Consider the following 20,557-nt stretch of genomic DNA (forward strand, 5'->3'; position numbering starts at 1 on the left):
AATACTAAATACTAGCTGGTTAACGGAACATGAGTTTAATATGTACGCCTCTTTCTGTGTGTGTTTACATTGTAGAGTGCATATACAAATGTATAGTTAAAAAACAATTACATGTATGATGTTTTCAAGACAGTGATTTAAAAGCAATATAAATGAACTATAATTCAGTACTTCTGTTGTGATGGTCTTATCTTCAACTTTCTTTAATTGTGCAGTATAGCATGAAAAATTGTTTTATAATAATGTACTTTACAGGTTTGGTCAAAGCTAGGACTATATTGGCTCTGCTGACCTACAAAATACTGATGTTGTTATGTAAGAATGTTTACTGCTGTTATTCAGTGGCTCCAGCCTATTTTTTTTAAATTTATGACTGATCCAGACTTTGTAATTTTACTGTTACAGTGTGATTATAATATATAAGGATTATCACTGGCCAGGTTACATCACTCTACAAAGTCATTCTGTTTCTGTAATACTAGATGTCGGTCTTAGTTTTCAAAGGCAATCTGCAGTTGCAGACATGTTTGTGTTTGCCACCAGGCAGTCTTGCAAGTGCCCTGAGTGGAGGACAGGGGAATAAGTTTGAGTTTCCATATTCAAGCTGACCTGTCTTAAGTTTAGAAATGTGGTGTCTGCTGCTGCTTGATTGCCCCATGGTGGAAAACACTGTATTAGCAAGCAGGTCTTCAGTAAAACAAGTAAATTGGATGTGAACAAGATGGAACACATGTTCTGACGTAATTGCACACATTTCCCAGCAAGACTTTGTTTGTTTCTTTTCGCTTTTTCCGGTTAGGAGTCGCCACAGTGGAACTCCGGCCCGCTAATGATTGGCAGTAGATTTTGACGTGTTGGCTTGCCGGGCCTAACGCACAACCTTCAACGAAGGAAGGCCCACTCACGCATGTCGCCACACAGAAGACGCTCTAACTGAGAATCGAACGGGCAACGTCTAACTGTGAGACGACAACGCTACCGCAGCACCACCACCGCAGCATTTCCCAGCAAGACTAAATGCCTAAAATCCCAAACTGAAGCCTGAACCTTTCTCCATGTCCTTGACTTCCTTCTTGGTGTCAGAAGAAGCATATCAGGTAACATGTAGGTAATCTGTCCTTGCAAATGTTTGAGAACAACCCAGTGGGGGGGTATGCCATAAGAACAGTAGAATGCAATGAAGGAAGTATGGAAGTCATTGGAAATTGTGAGGCCCTGGTGTTAGTAGCATGATTTGACATATTTTGTTTTCAAGGAGGACTCAATACTTGGCAACATTATCACACTGCCAGCAGCCAGTTAGCAATTAATATGCTATACCCCAGGCAGCAGGGCTGGATTATTGTTTCACTGAAGTTCTTCCCTTATAGATTCCAGCATACTACAGCATCTATCATAAAATAATCTTTCCTGTTTGCCACTAGTTTTAGTCGCATTGCTTTGCTTTCCCTCACAGGGCTCTCTGTTCCTTGTCCTGTCATCTGTTTATTTTGCATGCATGTTATTGTTCATTTGCATTCTCCTCATACTTTTCTGCTAATGTAAAACTTATTTTTGAGTGGCAAGTATTATATTTCAGAAGCTGTTATTTTTTAATATCCAGTCATCTTTATATTTACAGATTTTACAAACTGAGGATGTTCTTCATCTCACATTGCTGCAGTCCTTACACTTGGGTAGTCCGCTGTCCTCGGTCGGCCCGAATATCAAAGTATAAGGCTGACGTCGGTCAAGGCGCTTAAGACTGACATCAGGACGTCAAGGTACAAATGCGCATGACCGACGTCATATCCTCAGTCTTTTTTGCCGCATGGTCCGATGCAGAAGCAGCGTTGCAAGTGCCGTTCAGCGTTCTGAAATTTTTCGAATTTGGAGTTTCAGACCGAGTCAAAGTTGGCTATGTACCCCGTTGGGGAATATTTTAGTTTTTTCTTGCCTCAGTGGTTTACCGGATGTCAGAAAAAGTGAATAACTGTATTTCTTGTGGGAAACAGATACCGCATAGAGATTATCATACTTTGTGTATTCCTTGTTTGGGGCCTGAGCACGACGTTGTTGGGTGTCGCTTTTGTGCTAGGTTCAATAAGCGCACTATTAAGCGAAGGTTGGATTGTGCCAGGTTGGTCTTTGGGAAGCGGTGCATTTATAATATGCCGTCGGATGCTCCGACGCCCGCTTCTTCGAAGAAGCGCAAAGACAAGGCAGCTAAACCCAGGCAAGAAGAGTCGTCTGTACCGGACGCCGGTTCTTTAGAGGTGCCAGTGGAACCGGTGGTTCCGCAGGAGGTTTCTCTGGAGTCCCAGGGGGAGACTTTGTTATTGCAGGATGTGGCCTCTCAGGAGGCAGGTCAGGCTGAGGGGGCTTCTCAGGTTACTGTTCTCCCCTCCCTTCCTAGGGTGGTTAGGCCCTCTCCTTCTGTTTCCAAGGCTTCTCCCAGAGTCAGGCCAGGTTTAGCTTCTGTTGGTGTCACTCCTAGTTCTTCAGGATCTGTGCCCAAGAAGCACATGCTTAAAATGGCAGAAGATTTAATTACTTTGATTAGAGGTTCTTTGCCCCCTCCTGATAAGAGGCCTAGGGTGGAACCAGAGTTGGGGAGTTTTGAGCAGGCTTCGGATGTTTCAGAGTCTTCGGCTGAAGACTTGCAGGAGTATTCTCCTTATTCTGATTCTGATGTGGATGATTCTACTCCTTCTGCTTCTCCTCCAGAGGATTTTTCTTTTTCAGAGACTCTTCATTCCATGAGGGAACATTTTAAGTGGGAAGGTCAGGACTTCTCTGATTCCAGGAAAAGGCTTAGGGAATTTTTGTTTTTACCCCAGCATAGGCCTTTGGCTATACCTCCTGTTCTGGATGTTGTGGGAGATGTGTTTGCAGAGGCTTCACTTAATCCTGATTCTTTGCCTCCTGCTCCTGTTAAACCGGATAGGTATTACAGGGTGCCTGAAGCTCATAAATATCTTTATAAGAGTCCTAGGGCGGACCCAGAAACTGTTAGTCAGGGACCTAAAGGTGTCAAGGCCTCTGTTGTAAAAAATCCGGTTCCTTCAGATAAAGAAGCCAGGGCTTTGGATAGATGGGGAAAGAAAGTCTATACTTCTTCCACCTTAGCTATGAGGGCTTTGAATTGCCAGTTTCACATGTTGAAATATCAAAACTATCTACTTTCTCAATTGAAGTCTAAGGTTGATGCTCTGGCGGAAGGTATTGAGTGTAAAGAATTACAAGATTTGGTACATGTTTCTGAACAGGTGGGTAAGCATTCTTTACAATGTGGTTTTGATGCTATACAGGCCTCATCTAGGGTGGCTGCCACTGGGTCAGTTCTTCGCAGGCACGCCTGGCTGAGGGATCAGAATTTATCTGACCATGTTAAGACAAGGATTTTAGATGCTCCTTTACAGTCTGATGTGTTGTTTGGTGCACCTGTGGAAGCAGTCTTAAAGAACATGGAAGACAAGGCTAAGTCTATGCAGACTGTTAAAGATTTTTTGCAAGTTCAGCCTCCGAAGTTTAGTAGGAATTGGCCTGCTAAGGGGTGGACGTACCCTTCTTATGATTCACAGTCTAGGGGTAGATCTAGACGTGGTAGGGGCAGAGCTCAGGGCTCTTTCAGGCCTAGAACAGGGAGTTCACCTGCACAGTCTTCGGGTGAGGGCAGGGGCCAGTCCTTTCGTAAACAGGCCCAATGACCTACCTTTTCAGCTGCCAGAGCCTTCTCGTCTGGCAGCACCTTTGGGAGGAAGGTTGGCACTCTTCAAAGACAATTGGAGTTTAATTACCCAAGACAGATGGGTTTTGGATATCATACACCGAGGTTACAAGTTTTATTTCCATACCTTGCCTCCTTTCAAAGGCATGCCAGACGTTCCTCCTCAGCAAAGAATAGAGGCTCACAAACAAATTTCTCTGCTGCTTCAAATAGGGGCCATACAGCCGGTCCCTCTGCCAGAAGTGGGCCAAGGATTTTATTCCCGCCTGTTCCTAGTACCAAAGAAGGGGAACACGTGGAGACCAATTTTGGATTTATCTATCCTCAACACTTATCTGGAAATTCCCAAGTTCAAAATGTTGACGTTACAACAGCTTTTACCTCTGCTGGGCAAAGATCACTGGATGGTGACTCTGGATCTCAAGGAGGCTTACCTTCATGTTCCTATCAGGCTAAGTTGCAGGAAGTATCTACGTTTTCGGGCTGGGACTTCTCATTATCAGTTCTCTGCATTGCCCTTTGGCTTATCTACTGCGCCCAGAGTGTTCACGAAAGTTCTGGCTCCAGTGATAGATTTCTTCAGGCTAAAAGGAATACAGATCTATCCTTATTTGGACGATTGCCTGATTCTGGCTCAAGGAAGGGATGAACTTCTTCATCATTTGCAATATGTGATAGCAGTGCTAAGATGCCTGGGGTATTCTGTGAACGAAATAAAGCCCAGTCTAGTACCCTCTCAGGACATGTGCTTTCTGGGTGTGAGACTGAATACAGCATCCCAGATGGCCTTTTTGACCCCGGACAAACAAAAGAATCTTTCCCTTTACTTCCATCAATTGTCTCATCAGTCCAGGCTGACTGCAAAGACAGTCCTTCAAGCCTTGGGGTTCATGGCATCTTGTATTCTGGTGCTTCCCAATGCCAAACTGCATATGAGGAAGCTGCAATGGTATCTCAAAAATGTATGGACACAGCACTGCCAGGATATGGACACTGTCATTCAGATAATACCTTGCATTCAAAAGGAATTTTTGTGGTGGGCTCAGGAATGTCACCTAAACAAGGGACTCTCTGTGACCCGGCCAGAGGCGAGTCAGATTCTAACGACAGATGCCTCAGACAAAGCTTGGGGAGCTCATCTAAATGGAAAGTGGATACAAGACACGTGGCCTGCCAGACTACAACATCTACATATCAACTTGAAGGAGATGTTAGCAGTCCAATTTGCATTAATAGCTTTCAAGGATTTACTTCTTCCAGGGCAGGTGTTGATTCTAACAGACAACACAACTGTCATGTGGTACATCAACAAGCAAGGGGGAACACATTATTATCCTCTATGCAGGCAAGCAATGATTTTGTGGGAGACTGCTCTCAGTTTACAGCTAAATCTTCAGGCAAGGTTTCTGCCGGGAGCACAGAACTCCTTAGCAGATGTGAATTATGGATCCCCACGAGTGGAAATTGGATCCTCATGTATTTCAGAAATTGACAGTGTCATGGGGAACTCCAGACATAGATCTGTTCGCTTCTCCACTAAACTACCAGCTGCCAAAGTTTTGCACAAAAGGTTTCATCCCACAGCCTGGAAAGTGGATGCTCTTTCTTTCAATTGGAGCAATCTTCATGTGTATGCCTTTCCACCTCTGCCTCTCCTCCCAAAGGTACTCCTAAAGGTCAGACAGGACAAGCCAAAGATGATTTTAATAGCTCCAGATTGGCCTCGACAGCACTGGTACCCATTACTGAGAAGTCTGGTACGGGAGCCTCCATGGCCTTTGCCTTCGATTCCTCACCTGCTGTCTCAGGAGAACAGTCATTTACTCAATGTCAAACTTCACTCTATTGACCTAACAGCCTGGCATATTCTGTTTTGAACCCTGGAGGGTCTCAGCTTCCACAGCAAGTTTTGAATGTTATTTTGGAGGCCAGAAGGCCTAGTACAAGGAAAGTGTACGCAGATAAATGGAAGAGATTTTTATTTTGGAGTACAGCAAAGGGATTTGATGTTTCTGAGCCTAATTTAAGTGTGGCTCTTCAATATCTTACTGAGTTACTGGACAAAGGTTTGTCCTTCTCTTCTATTAAGGTTCATGCTGCAGCAATTTCTGCTCAATATGACTGTGACCCACCATTGTTTTTTCATCCTTTGTTTAAGCAATTCCTTAGAGGGGCAAAGAATATAAGACCCCCACGTAGAGCTCCTACTCCTGCTTGGGATCTCAATTTTGTGTTGGAGAAACTTAATCTGCAACCTTTTGAGCCTGCAGCTACTGCCGAGTTGAAATATTTATCATGGAAGACTGCTTTTTTGTTGGCCATTACCTCTGCAAGAAGGGTTTCTGAATTACAGGCCCTTATGGCGGTTGAGCCTTTCTTAATTTTCCATAAGGATAGGGTATCTTTGCGTACTAATCCTTCTTTTATGCCTAAAGTGGTTTCTAGTGTGGCTTTAAACCAAACTATTCATTTGCCTACTTTTTATGCAAATCCCCAAAATAAAGGGGAAAAGATTTTGCACACTTTGGATGTACACAGGCAGTTGCAATATTATTTGAGCAGAACTAAAGGGTTCAGGCAGTCTCAGCAGTTATTTGTTTCATTTGCTTTGGGTTCTCAGGGCAAGCCTGTGTCAAAACAAACTATTTCTAAGTGGATTGGGTTTTGTATTGCTTTCTGTTATTCCCATCATGGTAAGGAGATTCCAGCTGGGATTAGGCCTCATTCCACTAGGGCTACTGCCACTTCTACAGCCTTTTTAAGGGGGGTGGCAACTAAAGATATTTTGGAGGCAGCTACCTGGAGTTCAGTGCATACTTTCTCTAAGCATTATCACCTTCCACTTTACTCTAAATCGAGGGCTGGTTTTGCCACTGCTATTTTACAGGGCATTTTGGCAGCTCCTACTGCTTTATAGTTTTGTCATCCTCCCTTACCTCTGCTTTGGGATTCTACCCAAGTGTAAGGACTGCAGCAATGTGAGATGAAGAACATAGTACAGTTTTGTACCTACCATAAATGTAGATGTTCGAAGATCCACATTGCTGCAGTCCAATTTACCCTCCCTCCTTCCCCTCTGTAGTTAGAGGCGGTTGTGTGGGTTGGGTTGTACATATTGTGTATATTGTATATATTGTACATAGAATTAGTGCAAGGGTGGTTGGTTGGTTTTGCTGTTTTTTGGTTTTGACCTTTCTTTTTAGGGTCTTCTGACATCTGGGGCAAGAAAAGACTGAGGATATGACGTCGGTCATGCGCATTTGTACCCTGACGTCCTGATGTCAGTCTTAAGCGCCTTGACCGACGTCAGCCTTATACTTTGATATTCGGGCCGACCGAGGACAGCGGACTACCCAAGTGTAAGGACTGCAGCAATGTGGATCTTCGAACATCTACATTTATGGTAGGTACAAAACTGTACTTTATAGTACCACAGTGGAAGTTTTCAATAAAAAGCACGCTGACATAGTAGGCAGAATTATTCTCATTTTAGAAATATCGATGAACCTGTATTTGCAAAGGCATCATTATCGTAGCAGCTAGTGAATATAGCTGTGTGGGATATTAGTTATAGATGGATATGCAAACTTCATTGTCATTTAACAGCAGCTGCTCACAACATATTAGGTTTGCCTTTAGACTTCAGATCTTTGGGTGATAGCAGCACTGCCTTTGAAATATTAAACTGCTTTCTACAGTCTTCCAGGCTTTCTATATATTTGAAGTTTTGAGAGCTGACCAGGCACCATCAGTTTATTTTATTAGGTTCTAACTATTCTTGGCTAGTCACTGGGTGGACTTATTACTGAGCAACTTAACTTTGCTTTGGCAGTGGAATGGAGAATCAATGATTATAATATGTTAGCAAAGAACTTTAGAGTAATGTATTGTAAAAAAAAAAGTCATAGGAGGCTACATTCTTAATTGGTGAGTTCCTCATGGAAGGTGTTCTTGCTGAAATGTGTCCAATATCATATTGAGACAGTTTGATGGAGGTGAGACTTAGTATCTTGTACTCTGAAAACCTAAGAAGAGTAGTCACTGATGTAGTACTGAAACTTTTCAGTAGAATTTATTATGGGTAGTTAGTGGTCGCACAGTTCATTTGACAAAAAAAATATTCCTGACTTTAGATAGATTGAAAGACATCCAGATGTCTTTGGTTTGGATGTGTTGATTGAGTTAATGTGCAGTACAGAAGAGAGAATCTTGCTTGTGTTATCATTGTAGAAGAGAGATGTCTGTATTTATTAAAAACAAACTAAAAAAAAAAAAACACATTCAACCCTGCTTGTATATGGAAATAGGATTACTAGAAACATCATGTGTTCATCATAAGGATCATTGGTACAAGAGATTGTAATCTGATAGTTGATGGCAGGTTCAGTCCCACTGCCTAATCTTTTTCAGCAGTCAGTCAACCCTTGTAGGTATATGGATATAATCTTAAGGTTTGACAAGTTGACAAAAAAAAAAAGAGAGACCGACTGCAGTCCAGTTCTTTTTGTGTACCAAAGGGAACAGTCAATATACTATGCTTTGTTAGTTTGTAAATTATGACCAGGCATCAGTATTGGTATAAGTACAGCTTTTCCTTTTTATATCGGAGAGGATATTATTTGATCATAGTTTGCTTCAGCTACTGGTGCCTGAAGATCAAATTTCCAACAAATGCTGTTATGCAGGTCACATTCCTCCAGAAGACTGTCCTTTGCAATATTTATTTATGTTTAAGAAAGAATCACATTTAGTCTAATTGAGAATATTGTGCTAAACTTAAAGGCTTTTTAGAGCATAAGATGTTAATTGCTTTACCTCTAGATCCCTACTTGGCCTGCTGTAGTTAGCTTAATTGTAAATATTCAGACAAGGTGATATGTTTAAAAAATGAAGCACATCGAATCTTCTTTTAAAACGGTGGTGCACAATGTCTGGCCCCGAGGTAAAATCCGGCCCTCGATGCAACACCATCCGGCCCCCACTGAGTAACCAAATTTTTTTTAAAAAAAGTGAAAAAATGCTATGCCTTATTCCAGTCACGCAAACTTTTCAGCGCATGCTTACTTACCTAATCGACTGCAGTTGTGCACACCTCTAATTTTAGCTGCGGAAGTAACTATTCTTTGTTGTTTATAACTTGTAGTCTGTAAACAGTAGTAACTTTCTGCAAGAGTTTGTAATAAGTCATGGCTGCAAACCAAAATAAAGTTAAACGCAAAGTTGATGTAGAAAACAGTCAATTTCATGACTGCTGTCTTAAGTAAAAATGTCAGTCACCTGTACCTGTTGTTAACTCGTTATGACTTAACTATGTTTTGAGGTGGTCCACAGATGGATTAAGAATTCGTGTAGTAGCCCTCCCCACAAAAAGGTTGTGCACCACTGTTTTAAAGTTAAAAATGAAACATTACAGAGCTGACATCTGGACTATTACTAGAGCAGGTGTCAGTGACTATGAGGCCCGTGCCTGTTTTACCAAGTGAGGACAATCTTTTTTTTTGTTCTGCTGGTGTTAGGACCCCCCCCCCCCCCCAATTCCACAGGCTGATGTCTGCACTGTGCATATATTTCCTTTACCTTTCACCTATACTCTCTTCTCCTGTGTCTCCAGTGCACTTCAGTTGCACTTGATGCTGGAAGTTTCCACATTGAAATAAGGCATCTTCCACATCATATTTTAGCCCCCAGTCGTCCACCATGGAACCTGACATTGGGTCTACTGGCTACAATGGTTTCCTCCACTCCTTTACTTAATTTTTCAGCAGTTGTTTATGAGGTGTGCAGAGGCTGGTTGTCAGTAGTGCTCTGGCCTAAATTTTGGTAGCTGTGAGTTGGTAATGCTCATTTTACTAAACCCTGTTTTTCATGAAGAGAACAGTGTTATTTACTGATTATTTAAAATTTATAATAAGGGGTTAGTCTCTTGACAAAGGGAGTGTTGTATGGCCAGTTAATCATTTGAAATTGAGGTCATCTTTGCTTCAACACTAAGCAACATCTGAGCGGCTTACAAAGAGGAAAAAAATTGGATGGTTACCTGTGGATGATGGCCTCACCCATCTGCTGTTAGTGTATTCCAATAACCAACGTTCCAATTCCTACACAGTTGTTTTACTGGGGAACTTACTGCACTTCAAGTCTTAAGCCAGAGGTGAAATTGTACTTTTTCCAGGGGTGTCAATACCTGCTTCAAACAAAAGCCTGTAAAAGTGAGTAGTGATTTAATTTAATATAGTGGCGTCACCCCTTTTAATGTTGAGGAAGGGCTGAGTTCAGAGACTGTGTGGCTAATCACCCCATATCTTTTGCTGATAATGTTTTGTGTCTTTCTATTGCACTCGTTCCTGTGGGAACTTGATTTTTCTTGAGCTGTTGTTATAGAAAAGATGTTCTTCGTGTTTCACTGTTGCAGTCATTGCATTTGGGTTATCTGCCTGCAGATAGCCCTCAGCCGGTCTGAATATCAAAGTCTTGGATGTCTGCGTCGGATGCTGTCTCTTCTTCCATGATGTCAGGTCGTCAACGGTATAAAACATGCAGCCTACACAATTACATCAGTCTTTCTTGCCGTGCAGTGCCCGAAACAGAAGCAGTTTGCAAGTGCCGGTCGGCCGACTCCTGAAATTTTCGTTTTCGAGTTTCAGAAATGAAGTCTTCAAAAAAGCCAAGTACCCCGTTGGGATCCTTTTTCTTGCTCTTAACCGATGTCAGTAAAAGTTAACAATTGTCTTACCTGTGGAAAGCAAATACCTCATAAAGATTTTAATTCGTACTGCATTCCTTGCCTAGGCCCTGATCACAACGTCCCTTGCTGTCGGTTTTGTGCCTTATTCAACCCCTGAACCATTCGTCGTCAGTATATTTTCGCAGCAAATTATTTTGGTACTCAGTTTAACTATTCAGAAATGGCTTCGGTAAGCCATCCGACTACCGATATTCTGAAAAAAATGAAAGGATAAAGACAGAGACAGACCGCATCGGTCCAAAACTACCGACGACGCTTCCGTTAAGCTAGTCGCCAGTTCGCCGGTACTCAGTGAGGTTCTTTCGCAGCCCCTGATACCCTCTACTTCAGATTTGCAGGCCTCTACTGAGACCCATTTGGAGTCCGGTATTCCGCAAGATGCTTCTTCCACTATGGAACCTGCGGATGTTTCTACCTTGGATGGGTCCAATGGGTCCGGAGCCACTGTGCAGGCACCGGCTTCTGAGGGTGAATTCAGGTCTACAGATTTGCATTTTAACCCGATGCATCTTCTTCATCAAGGCCTAAAACTCAACACACGCCTAGAAAACCGACGTCCAAACCACATGGTCATGCCCATATGCCTAAAAAACAAATGCTTAGAATGGCCAAAGACCTTATTACTTTAATTAGGGGAAGCCAGCCTTCCCCTCTAAGATACCTAGAACTGATTTTCCTTCTGATTCTTGTGATCAGGATTCTGAAATTTCTGTTTCTTCTGATTACCAGGATTTGCCCTTATCTACCTATGAGGATTCTGATGCAGAGGATTCCATTCCCTCTGCTTCCCCTCCAGAAGATTTTTCTTTTGGTGAAACTTTGCACACTCTTAAAGAGCATTTCCACTGGGAAAGCCAGGATTACTCTGACCCCAAAAAGAGGCTTAGGGAATTCTTACTCCTCCCTCAACACAGGCCTTTAGCTATCCCTCCTGTTCTGGACATTGTAGATGATGCCTTCTTGGAATCTAGCCTGGCCCCAGACACTTTACCTGTAGCTCCCAGAAAACCTGACAGGTATTACAGAGTACCTGACTCTCTCAAGTTCCTCTTCAAGAATCCTACTGTGGATCCAGAGACCATTTCCCATGGACCAAAGGGCATTAAGGCTACTGCTGCCAAAAACCCTACCACCTCTCATAGAGATTCCAGGGTCTTGGACAGATGGGGTAAGACGGTATACACTTCTGCTACTTTGGCCATTAGGGCCTTAAATTGCCAGTTCCTATGTTAAAGTATCAGCAGCATATTATGGGACTACTTAAACAGAAAATGATGTTGATTCCTGACTGTGGTGAACATAAAGAATTACAGGATTTAATGCATTCTGCTGAACAAGTTGGTAAACATACTTTGCAATGTGGTTTTGACTCTTTAGAAGAATCTTGCAGGGCTGCTGTCACTGGGTCTGTACTTAGAAGGCATGCTTGGCTTAAGGAGCCAAACTTGCTAGATCATTGTTAAAGCTAAATTACTGGATGCTCCCTTAAACCAAGACCGCCTGTTTGGCAACAGGGCAGAAGAAGTCCTTAAAAAGATGGAGGAAAAAGCTAAATCTATGCAAACTGTTAAAGATTTCCTGCAAGTACAACCTCCCAGATTTAGTAGGCATTGGCCTTCTAAGAATTGGTCCTTTCCTGTCTCTTCCAGGCCTTCTCAGTCCAAACCCAGGAACAGCATCCACCTAGGTTACAGTCTCAGGCTGCACACAGGCCTAAGCAGTGGGGGGCTTCCACTTCCAAATCTGGAAGTAGTAAGACACCCTCCTATGGAAAAATTTCACAATGACTTAATCTTAACCCTTCCAAGCCCTGCTCAACTGCCTGCTCCCTTAGGAGGAAAGCTCGCCCTGCATGCAAAAAAACTGGGAACTCATTACCCAGGACAAATGGGTATTAAATATAGTTTTCCAAGGATACAGATTCCACTTCCACACCTTAGCAACCCAAAACGGTTGGCCAGACCTACCCCCAAATCAATGGGCAGAGGTTCAACAGCAGGTTCTCTCTCTTCTAAGTATCAGGGCTATTCAACCTGTCCCAGCAGAAGAAAGGGGACAAGGTTTTTACTCAAGACTTTTCCTGGTACCCAGAAAAGACAGCTCCTGGCATCCTATCCTGGACTTCTCTTTTCTAAACATCTTTTTGGTAGTCCCAAAATTCAAAATGTTAACAATTCAGCAGCTGCTTCCTATGCTAGGCAAAGATGCCTTGTTGGCAACCTTAGACTTAAAGGAAGCTTACCTGCACATTCCAATAAGGGAATCTTGCAGAAAATACCTACGCTTTAGAGCAGGCTCCATGCACTATCAGTTCTCTGCACTTCCCTTTGCGCCCAGGGTATTCACAAAGTGTCTAGCTCCAGCCATTGCATTTTGCAGGCAGAAAAATATTCAAATATACCCATACCTGGATGATTGTCTAATTCAGGCAGAAAGCCAGGACATGCTATAAAACATCTGGCATTTGTAAATAAACTTCTAACCTCGCTGGGGTACACCATAAACGAAAAGAAATATCATCTGGTACCCTGCCAACAGATTGTATTCCTGGGAGCAAGCTTGAACACAACTTCCCAGATGGCCTACCTCACGCCAGAGAAACAAGTTTATTTGGCAGCCTACTTCAAACTACTGGCCACAAAGACCCAACTATCTGCAAGGAAAATTTTGCAAGCCCTGGGGTTCATGACCTCTTGCATTCTTCTAACTCCATATGCAAGACTGCATATGAGGAAACTACAATGGTATCTAAAAAGCATATGGTGTCAACATTCAGTATACATATACACACACACACACACACACATATATATATATATATATATATATATATATATATATACACACACCATATTTATTTCTAAATAAGACCTAACTAGAGAGTAAGGCCTAGTATGATATAAGCCCTACCCCAAAAATAAGCCCCAGTCAATAACAACACACGACGGACATGTTGAATTATAAAATAATATTATTGACACGCGTTGACTGAAGTTATCGTACTCTGCTTGCCATTTTCGGACCATTCTGACACCCAACGTCTTCTCTTTGCAGAAAGTCATAAGACTCTTTCACTGGGAGTCCTCCACGATCCGTACTGTAACACTAATCATCACTCACACTTGACGGTTGAGATCCTTGGCCCATAAACCCATGAAGGTGTACTTTGATCGGTCAAAGTACAGACAACGCGTGTAAAGTGCATGCTCATGATAACGAGCAGCTGTGGTAGTGTCTTCTCTTCATAACCGGCGCCATTTTGTGTTGCCACTCCAGTCTCGTAAGTCTTCAATTAACCCACCCCCAAGAGCTATTCCGTCGAGTACAAGAAAGGAATCATGGAGGACTCCTGGGGAAAGAATCTGACGGCTTCATGTAAAGAGAAGAAGTTAGATCTCCGAATAGTCCGAAAATGGCGAGCAGTGTATGTTAACCTCAGTCAACAAGCTGACGAGGGAAACGCTAAGAAGTGTAAGTGTGGATCAGGTCGGCAAACATTATTTCCTGAGCTTGAAGACATTATCTGTGAATGGATTGCTAACAGGAGAACAAAGGCTTTGGTTGTGCGCAGGGCTGATATTCAAGCATTTGCCCTTGCAGTAGCACCACAGTTAGAAATATCCCCAGAAGAATTCAAAGCATCACAATATTGGCTGGATGGCTTCCTTCAGCTATATGAACTGTCTCTAATAAGATCAACAACACTGTTCAAGCTGGAAGGTACTGAAGTTATTAAACGTGCACTTGCGTTCAAGTCCTTTGTTGATGGCATTGACCTTTCTAAATACCAACTCTCCAACATGATTGCTATGGATGAAACTGCAGTGTTTATGGGCCAAGGATCTCAAACAGCAATTGATCAGAGGGATGCCTTGTCAATCTACATTCCCTCCACTGGTTACAAGAGTGCACGTGTTACCTGTATTTTGGCAATTCATCTAGATGGAAAAAAACCCACCTCTAATCATTAGTAAGGACAAGAAAGATAAGATTGAACGTGTTTCAGGCATTTACATTCTTGAAACCTAAAAAGCCTGGTGCACACAAGCAGTTATAAGGCAGTGGATCGATGTAATGCTGCCACTTGTTTTGTGAGGTGGCGAAAGAGGTCTGCTAGTCTGGGATTCAGCCAGCACTTACCGTGCTAAAGAAATGAAGAAATTCCGAGCATGGAGGAGAATAGATCAAATAATGATTCCCGCAGGAATGACTGCTTATCTCCAGACTCTTGATATTGCAATAATCAAGCCATTCAAGGACTATTTGCGCATGGAACTCAATGACTACATTGAAAACACAATGGAGAGAAATCAGCATGGAAACTTTGTGAAGCCTAGCCTGCAAGAGGTCGTGACTTGGGTGAAAAATTCATGGGATAAAATCACTGACAACTGTGTTGCCAATGCACTACGAGCAGGCTACCTGGACAACCAGTGCTCTTTTAAGGAGAGCTGATTGCTAGGCATGACAGACTGGGGCCAATGGTGCTACAGGAAATGGAGTTGCAAGAAATTCAGGCCGAAATCTGGGGGTTGGACACTTATGACAATGTTCCAGAAGATGACATGACTGTATTTGAATAACTGTGAAAGCCAAGGTGCAGATATTCTGAAGTTGAAATGTTTGTTGCACTGTTTACGTAGAATTCTCACACAACTGTCAACCCGTTTTTAAAACTGTTGTCCAATAATAGAAAAGTACAAAATAAATGTCAATTTGTGTACATGAATAAATGTCGATTTTTATACATGAAGAAATGTTGATTTGTGTTCATTAATAAATGTAAATTTTTGTACATGAATAAATGAATAAAGGTAGATTGTTGTACGGTGTGGGTAAATAAGGCATCCCCTGATAATAAGCCCTAATGAGTATTTCGCCAGGAGAAAGAATATAACACCCGGTTTTATTTTCGGGGAAATTCGGTGTATGTATGTATATATGTATATATATATATATATATATATATATATATATATATATATATATATATATATATATATGTGTACGGGGAAATATGGTGTGTTTGTGTGTGTGTGTATATATATATATATAACACACACACACATATATTACATATAAAGAGAGCTAGAAAGACAGGGAGAGATACATATATTTATACATGTTCTATAACAGATTATAATGCTTCTGTCTTGTTATTAAACAAATCTCAACCCACTAAAGTAAATGTGGGGATACAAAATGAGAGTTACTTGTAGCATTTAAACAGTAAAGAAAATAGTATTCAGATATTAAGTGCCAAGACACCACTTTTATTAGCATTTGGCTGCACAGTTTTTCTTTCTTATGTTAGTCAAAAAGCTTTCCTTCATCCAGCAAGCCACCTCTGAAATGTAAAAAGTTATAATGAATAATAGAATTGTTCCTTAAATCACCAATTATTTATGCATGGAAGAATGACCATTTTTTTTTTTTTTGTCCTTGCTAGCAAGATTGAAGAACAAGCAATACGTTTGGTCAGACTCAAACATCTAAATGATAACATTTTGTTGCATGTCATATTTCTTTTTGTATACACATAAATACAGCTGTTGATTATGCAGATCATTAAATGCAGTTGTGGCTTCGCCTATATAAAAGCAAGTAAATGTCGAGAAAGCACAAATAAGCGCGCAATTCATTACATTCTTTCATTCTGTGCTTTATTATAGAAAGGATGAATACTTTATATTAAGAGTGACACATTTTAATTGCTCAGATTGTCTCAGACAAGCTATCTTTATGTTGCTTTCTTTTTGCATAGTAAATGCCGGCAACAGTTTCTGCCGTGAATGTTTACTACGGAATTAACATTTGCAAACCTGCTCACTGTTATGACAAAGAGTACCAACTTGATGTAAATCTGGTTTCCTGACAAAGATTAAAAAAAATAACTGTTGACAAACCATAGCTACACACTGCACTGTCAACTCTCTACCCATACCATACACTTCCAGGTTTCTGAGCTTTCTGTTTGGTCCGACCTGTCTGGATCTTGAGAGTGAATGACAGAGCACCACAGCAGTTTGAGGCTCTGTCAGTCATTGTGTACTTTGTAGGTGGGACTCAGCAGAAAGTTCCGAAATGAAATATGTGTTTCTAGTAGCTGCTTAGTGTGGGGAAAGAAAAGTCTACAAATGTGGTAGATACCAAGCAGAAAAAAAAAATGTGTAAGCAGTGCCCTTAACCAGATGTTGACAGTATGTGGACCACTTTTAGACAGAGTAAAACGTACAGTAAAAGGAGTTCAAGAAAAACAGCTGAACATTGAGTAATCAGAACACAAACATCCCGATTATTTTAGTTACTATTACTGGATCAGTTCTGCATGGGGACATGTAAAAAGCATCAACTTACATAATCTCCTCTAACAAATTAATGTTTTTAGCAAAAAATAGAGGATTATGTCAGCTCCTCTTATGCAACAATATAAAGAAGTTCATTCAAGGAACATAAATTTGTTTTTGTTAACAATGTACGAGCCGTACTTCTCAACTGTAAAGATTTTCACAAGTCTTTCACATACTCAGATGTGTCATTATGTAATGACTTCAGTTGTAAGTCATTTGCCAGAAAAAAATACAAATTTTATGAATAACAGACCAAAAATATGAAGCAAAAGTCTGGACAGTGCGAAAACCTGGACAGTTGAGAAGTATGTAAACAAGCACAGTGACTTTCTTTAATGATAAACAATCATGTTATGGTAATATACATTAACAACTACATATACATATTTGCTAATTAGACTGACTCCATATTAAATAAAGTAACATATATGTAAGACAGGTGCAGAATAGATTCAGTGAAAAAAATACAGTACAGCGCCAAACGAAGGACACTCAACTGTACCACTTTGGCAGGATTTCTTCAAGTCTTGGTTAAGGAAAACAAAATTTACCTCAGGGTTTCTAAACGCTGATGTTTTATTCTCACTTGTGAATTCCTGGAACAAGAGCTTCAGGATCAAATCAAGCTTGCACTTTTGACTTAGCCACTACTACTAAGTGCTTCTAGTAACTGGGGAAATATAAAGCTATTCTTTTTCTCAGCAACATAATTCTCTGTATTAGATACTGTCACCAAACACACCTTTACGTAACTACAGTCTGAAATGCAGTTGGAGGAGCTATTGAAAATTGTAGAATTGGTCACCTGACTGCAACCTCCAACTGTATCTTAGAGTATCTTTGATGCACGCAATAAAAAAAAAGTGCTGGGAAGCTGAAATTGAAAGATATACAATTATACAATATATTACAATTTCTGTTGTACCACCATTAAATACATTCCTCTTTGTATGTTATTTCTCTCACATCTATTTTTCGCCATCTTTTTTTTAACTCTAGACACTCTTTTCACCCCTCTAATGGTTCCTATTATATACCTTACTACACCAGTTATAAAATTAGATACTTACAACACTCACACATTGAAAAAAAAAAAAAAACTTTTTTGGTTGGTGTGCCTTTGTAATTACAGAATATATTTGAACTTGTACTATTTTAGCCAGTTAATGATTGTTTTAATCTTTTATGCATGTCATTATTGTACTCTTAATTGTTATGTATACTTAATATCTCTCTGTAACTGGAGCTTTTCTTCTCAAGTCTCCACTGAAAATGGGCTCCTAGCCTAGCTGGACTAACCCAGTTAACAAATGTCAGTAAATAAAATAAATAAATAAATATACTGTTTTGCCTGCACATTAACAAATTTCATTAGAGCAGCACATTTCTTTTTTTTAAGCCACAAATGAATAATGACTTTACAAAAGGAGATAGTTTACACCCCAGCACCCAGGTGTAAATCCGACACTGTTCTTTTGTATATTTATCATCAATACAACATTACATAAACTGATCAATTTCTGCCTTCCCTTAAACCTCGTTCCTCCACCAAAACATTATTCTGCATGTATTCTCCCCACAATTTCCATTTTTTTCTATGTAATTTGCTTGTACCATTTTCTAAAGACCCCACTTCCAGTCTTTTTGTCTGTGTTACAGTATTCAGTATTTCATATTTAGTTTGTTTAAAACAAAGAGTTAGAAGGTCACACTGAAAAACCAATCAGAAAAAAACTAAATGAAAACTCCAGCCAAGCTAGAACTTCCAATGAGTGACCTTCCAAACCTCCTGTAACAGAGGCACATGGGATATATGCAAATAACCCGTATGAACATCAGGTGTTTCAGCTATATGGTGATTCTGATTGCCCATGACTTTTACATTTGAAGTCATTTTAATGGACAATGTCAGGCCAATGGCCATATAGCTGAAACACCTGATGTGCATAAGGGTCATTTGCATATATCCCATGTGCCTCTGTTACAGGAGGTTTGGGAGGTCACTCACTGGAAGTTCTAGCTTGGCTGGAGTTTTCATTAAATTTAGTTTGTTTAGACTTTGATTTCCATTTTCCAGTAATTGCTTTTTTGACAGCCACCAGAATTAAACTTAACAATGCCAGAATTAAACTTAACAATGCCTGTGTCTAGGCAGTTCAGATCCTGTATCCCAGCTAAAAAAAATTATTACCTTAGTTACACCCATTTGCTCGCCCAGTATTTCTGACAAGAGTACTCTGTAGGGAATTTTAAAGTCTGCCAACTTGTTAAGACTCCTAAAACATATGTTCCCAGTTACCTCTGTCTTCCCTATCACACTTCCAATGTTTGCCATTTACCTGAGGAAAAAATCTTGGGAGTCTGCTTGGGGTACAAAAATATCTCTGCAAACACTTCCATGCAAAAGTCCTAAATCTTCTAGACTGTGTTGCATATTTGGAAGCCATACAGATGTCCTCCCATTGTTTCCTTATGAATTGCTTATCTAATCTCTCCCCCCAAACCTTTTCTAACTTCCTCTAATTGATTTCTATAGTTATTGTGCAGTATTTATATGCCCTACTAATGTTCCATGTTTTAATAGCAGCTTTCATTCTATATTGAGTTAAAAACTCTACCAGAGCAGGATTTTCACTTAAGATTCCAGTATTCCTTTATCTTTGCTTATACTCAGATGTCAGTCCTTGATAGGGAAGGCAGTCTCTACCCTGCAGTGCATATGTCTTTTTGGCTTCTTCCCATTCTGTTTCATTTCAGTCTAGATGTTTGCTCCCAATTCCTTGGTTCCTTTGCCAGTTTTCTCCAGTAAATTCCAGACCACTCTTATCTATTCTCTGTACCCCAAATTGTAGTCATTCATATTGGTAAAATCTCCATTCTAGTGTTGGCTTAGTTCTTAGAATACTTTATGCTAATTTATGGATATAATATTCTGTTTGGCTGTTGTTATTCTCCATAAGGATCTGAATCCAAAGTCCCATTGTCTCCTTATTTCTTGAATTTCTCCTCTTCCTCATCATCATCCATTTTCACTTTGAATTATAGCTTTTTTCTGCTTGTGTTATGTCTATGAGCCTTAGCTGTGTAGCTCAGAAATATCCCTTCCAATCAGGTAATCCTAATCCACCTTGTTCTGTTGGAAGGAGCAATTTATCCCACTTGACCCCTGCTCTTTTCCCCTCCTAGATAAAATCCTTCATCTTTTTGTTAATTACTGCCCACAAATTCACCTCTTGTTGATAAAAATATGCCTGACCTGTATATAAGACTAAAAGGACTAAAAACATTTTCAGTTCATGTATCTTGCTATCCATATCCCTAAACAAGAGCTTCTAGTTTCTCAGTTTTTGTATGATGTTTTGTTTAGTCTCTTCCGACATATCCTTAGCTGCCATAACAGAGTCCTTTGCAATCCATAGCTCTAAATACTTCATTTTATTGTGTCCCCATAAATTTGGATATTGCTGGACCAATTCATGTCTGGGTACATCGTGTACAGCTATAGCCTGTGTTTTGTCTTCATTAATTTTATATCCCAGAAAGACTTGAAAGTGTCTCAAGATGTAACACACCACTGAGATATCGTTTACTGATTTTATCAGGTACAAAATAGTATCTTATGCAAATAAAGCCAACTTTTTTCTTCATTATCATACCAATTATTTCCTTGAATTTCTGAGTCCCTTATTTTCTTTGCCAGTGGCTGTAAATGTAAAGCAAAGAAAAAGGGAATGAGGACACCCCTGCCTGTCT

At 40.5% G+C, this 20,557-nt stretch overlaps 1 protein-coding gene across 2 annotated transcripts in view; it reads left to right on the forward strand.

Moving 5' to 3' along the window:
- LOC122813052 (cholesterol transporter ABCA5-like) overlaps positions 1-20,557 on the forward strand; it is a 2,390,735-nt gene that overhangs the window by 861,594 nt on the left and 1,508,584 nt on the right. The window lies entirely within an intron of this gene.

This window comes from Protopterus annectens, chromosome 10.part0, assembly GCF_019279795.1.
Source record: "Protopterus annectens isolate FY-2018-M chromosome 10.part0, PAN1.0, whole genome shotgun sequence".
In the NCBI taxonomy this organism is placed as follows: Eukaryota; Metazoa; Chordata; order Ceratodontiformes; family Protopteridae; genus Protopterus; species Protopterus annectens.